The sequence below is a fragment of the Octopus bimaculoides genome, chromosome 18, assembly GCF_001194135.2.
Source record: "Octopus bimaculoides isolate UCB-OBI-ISO-001 chromosome 18, ASM119413v2, whole genome shotgun sequence".
Lineage (NCBI taxonomy): Eukaryota > Metazoa > Mollusca > Cephalopoda > Octopoda > Octopodidae > Octopus > Octopus bimaculoides.
Genome location: NC_068998.1, coordinates 8740594 through 8745313, shown reverse-complemented (window position 1 = coordinate 8745313; position 4720 = coordinate 8740594). Strand labels below are relative to the sequence as shown.

General features: G+C 34.7%; 1 long non-coding RNA gene across 2 annotated transcripts in view; it reads left to right on the top strand.

The window, feature by feature from the left end:
• Positions 1–1860: 1860 nt before the first annotated feature.
• Positions 1861–4720, top strand: part of LOC106882780 (uncharacterized) — a 397572-nt gene continuing 394712 nt past the window's right edge. Inside the window, exon 1 of one of the 2 annotated variants that reach the window (XR_008266020.1) lies at positions 1861–1932. This is a non-coding gene — a long non-coding RNA (uncharacterized LOC106882780). The remainder of the gene's footprint in view (positions 1933–4720) is intronic. The other variant, XR_008266022.1, reaches the window with a different exon arrangement.

Sequence of the window (4720 nt, the reverse complement as noted above, 5' to 3'; positions counted from 1 at the left end):
CCCAAAAACGATAAAAGGCGAAGTCGACTTCGGCGGAATTTGAACTTTGAACTTAAAGAGGGACGAATGTCACGAAGCATTTTCTCTGGCATGCTAACAATTCTGTCAGATCGCTGCCTTATGTACAGTTATAATAGAGTAAAAAAAAAACACACTAAAACAATACAACAAAAAACAAATGCAATTTCACATTAACCTGATGGGTTACAGTATATTTTTGTAGAGGGCAAATTTATTATTCTTAAACCAGAATGTTGTTGACAGTTACTTCGAAACTTCAGCCATCCAAGCCACATATGCTTAAATATGTCTGTCTATATATATATATATATATATATATATATATATACACACACACACACATAGAGAGAGAGAGAGAGAGAAATATATACGCACACGTATATATACATACGTTTATATATATATATATATATATATATATATAAAGATATATATATATATACACACACACACATATATATATGCATACATATATATATATACATTATCTATCTATCTATATATAATCATATATATATATACTTATGTGCATATATATGTGTATACACACACACATGCACACATATATGCACACATACATACATACATATGTACGTGTGTGTTTGTGTGTGTACACAGTTGATAGTTATTGCAGCTATTTTGTTGGCAGGTGTTCTTCGCTTTCCATTTCACTATTTTATTAAATATTTTAACACATATAACGACGATATTTAATATTATTACCGATTCTCTTTTATACTTTCAATATTTTTTCGAGATCAGCCGATCATCACCTCACTTCTACAATATACCTGGTAGAACCCGTTTTCCAAGTTATTTCTACATAATTTCCATTTTATTTTTCTAAAATCGTGTTGTATTAGAATTGGGAACTGAGGTCTTGTTTCCTAACCTTCTTTATTTACCTGTGTTTGTTTCCGTTTCCGTTCATTTAAGGTGATGTTTTGACGACCAGTGAAAGAAAGGAAAAACGAAAAACAACAAAGAAGAAACTTTATATGGTGTAACCAGATGAAGAAATGGAACCCCAGTGATTCTGTTTAAAAAGTCTCCAAAACTCTCAAGAGGTGAAGAAGTTTCTGTTTCTTTTGTCGCAAGACTTGAGAACTTGTTAACAGGCTTTCAACTGATGAATTCTCTCTCTCTCTCTCTCTCTCTCTCTGGAAGTCTAAGGATCTGCTGGTGCCGAACTAGAGTTAAATTTAGCATGAATTTGATGACAATGTAATTAATATATCACTCAGACGAGGGTGAAATGTGTCCCTATTACTGTTGTAGTTTAAACCCAGATCAGCAATTATGTCACCAGTGTATGACGACTGTAGCGCTATGTAACGACCACTTATATATTCTTTAACAAGCATAATCTATTCCAGACTATATTGAAAAAAAGAAATATGTTTAAGCAGACGACGTTATCTCTTGTGATGACGTTTGATAAATGCCAATGCAGGTAACTCTCGGCCCTTGAGTCATCTAGAAACTTCTGAAGATTAAATTTTAAAGAATATACATACATTCATGATGTTTGAGTTCTATCTGCCTGAACGTTTCACTAATCATATATACACACATACATACATAAATATTTAGATACTTGCATAACTCCTTGCATACATACATAAATACATACATACATGCATATCTATGTGTGTGAATGTAACCGTATATGTATATATACGTATATATATGTATAGGTGTGAGTGTATATACATAAATATATACATGTATATATATGCATATAGATGAATGCGTTGGCTGTGTAGTAAGTATCTAGGTGCAGGAGTGGCTGTGTAGTAAGTAGTTTGCTTCCGGTTTTGCGCGTTGGCTACTTCCGGTAGACACTAGGAACAGAGTGGATGGATGTTTTACAACCTCGTCCAATATTGAACTATTGAGAAACCAGCCGAGGTAGGTGGAATTGTTTTATTGTGTTTCATTTGTTTCAGTAAATTCAGCCTAAGCTCTGGGCAATTTCTTCTGCCACGGCGACTATAGTTGTAAAAAACTTTTTGTGTCTCACTTAATTGCGAGAACTGTTGTTTTTGTGGGCGTATCTCGCTTCCGAAAAACTTGAGAAAAATTCTAGCAATTTGTGAAGGATTTCTCTGTGTTCCTGTTGCCCTAGATTACATTTACTGGAATACCTTATTGGAATACTTGTAGGCTAGGATTACCGAGTGGCCGGAATTTTGTTGCTGTGATTTGAACTGTCTTCCTTCCTTCTTTTTCTCTGCTCTGTCTTTCTGTTCCTTTTGTTTGTGTGTGTGTGTGTGTGTGTGTTTTTGTTGAACTTTTTGTGAACTTTTGTGTGAACTTTTTTGAACTTTTTTGCAAGCATGGCAAAAAAGGGTAACACTGTGTTGGAGTGGGAGGTTGTTCCGCCGACCGAACCCGAGGCCTCCCCGGTCGGAATTGTGCCCCCGGATAGGAGAACTCTGCCAGCGGGAATTGTGCCATTGACAGAATGGTGTGACGTCCCTCCCAGTGCGGATAACGATTATATTATCCTGTATCAGGAGGGAGGGACTGTGAATGAATTCTTGGACCGCAAGTGCGGTCAAGATAGGAGCTACTTGGAATGTGCGAGTAGTTCCACATGGCCTCCGCAGGTGACTGCGGAAGTTATAAATAACAACCTAATGACAAAAGTCAAAGAAAAATTTATCTTCAACGGTTTCTTCTACATCGCCGCAAATTCAGCCCTAACAATGGACTATTGTTTGGAAGGGGCAGCGTTTCTGCTTGCAGAGGAGGGGAATGAGGAAAATTATGATAATTTTAATTGATCGTCCGTTATTTGTGACCTTAAGGGCGTCTTGATTTTGGTTAGGTAGGAGAATGTAGATTCGTAGTAATAATTGGTTGAAAAGCGGGAAGTATTTTCCGTGCATGTTTCCGAAAGCTTGCGTATTTTATTGCATTTTTCCATATTTCAATCATATCTTTCTTAACTTCAAATAACGATTTTAAAATGTCATCTTCTGAGGGTTCAATTCCATCTGTATATCTTTTTGAGCCTTGGAGACATCAACTAATTGAAGTTGAAATGCTAACTTTATTGTGATGTTATGATTCTCAAAGTCAGTGAATCTTTCATTGTATTCTCCAGTTAATAAGTCTATAACAGCTGCGTTTTTTTCAAATGATTTGCCCGAATGCTCCTCTTCATCAATGACCTTTGCTAACAATTGCTAAATATTCATCCAAAATATCCTTTCGAAGAAGAGTTTTAAAAATAGTGAAGTTTTCGAAATGCTTGGGTTTTTGCCACGTATCTTATATGCAAAGAAATATTCCATTGTTTCAGAATCGTTTGTTTATGTAGTCGGCACTTAATGTATATCGGCTGAATGGACGTCAGTGATTGGTTGAAATTACAGAAATACGACAACTTTAACATGGAAAAACTGATGGATTTCTTTTTTTTTAAAAGAAGACTAAGAGAAAAAGATGTTTTATATGACACATTCTACCAGTGTTCCAAGTTTCAAAGTGTTTCGTTAATGAAAAATGTGGCCCCCGTTTTAAAAAAGATCCTATTCTTTTAATAATTCATATTGCTGATTCTGTTCTTCATAAAATTTAATTATCTGTTCTCCTAAAGATAAATTTTTGCTAACACCTGTCCCTTCGATAGCCAACGCGTTTTAAAATGATGCAACAAGTTCACACTGAATACCTCATCGGCCAGCTTTAGCATGTTACGAGACTGACGATGCCGTGCTGCATTTCCACGAATATAGTAAACAATATAGGCGTAGGAGTGGCTGTGGGGTCAGTAGCTTGCTTACCGACCACATAGTTCCGGGTTCAGTCCCACTGCGTGGCACCTTGGGCAAGTGTCTTCTACTATAGCCTCGTATGTTGAGGCATTACTGTATATTAAAACATGGTTTTGGTAAAAAAAAGAAATGAAAAAATCCTTTGGCAATAAGGACGACGTTACAACGGTTACAGACGTATTGAACTCTGCCTCGAACACCTCTCAGCCTCTGCATTAAAGATTGTCATATGCTGCGTGTATAGCTCTAAGATATATTTTAAGGAAATTCTAGGGGATGGGGCTTTCCTATATCTAGCTGCTTTATAGAATGGCATATAAAGTAGGGGGAAACTATTTCTATTATATATCTATATACGCGACAATAAAGAGATGAAATTATGTTTTCACATAAATGCATTCATATAAAAGTTTTACTGGAAAAATATTAGTGTATGTTTTCATAAGCTGATTTTTACTCAAATAAACAGAGAGAAAGAGAGAGAGATAGAGAGAGAGAGAAAACCATATTTCACTGTACACGCACACACACACACACATACACACATATGTATACAGAAGTATACACACAGATACATATGTATACATACATACATAGATACGTATATTTGCATATATATATATATATATATATATATATATATATATATATATGTATTTATATATGTGTATGTGGTTAGATTTTAATTGGATGTCAGTAGTCAGTATTACAATGTTGTGAGGTAAGTGAAACGAAGAAATATTTGACAGTTAAATATATTTCTTGCTTCACTCAACAAGCGAAACTTTCTGTTGAGAGATTCAAAAGATGTTTTAAATTGACACATTATTATTATTATTATTATTATTGTTCTTGTTCTTGTTATTATTATTGTTATCATTATTATTATTATTATTATTAGAAATACTTATGAT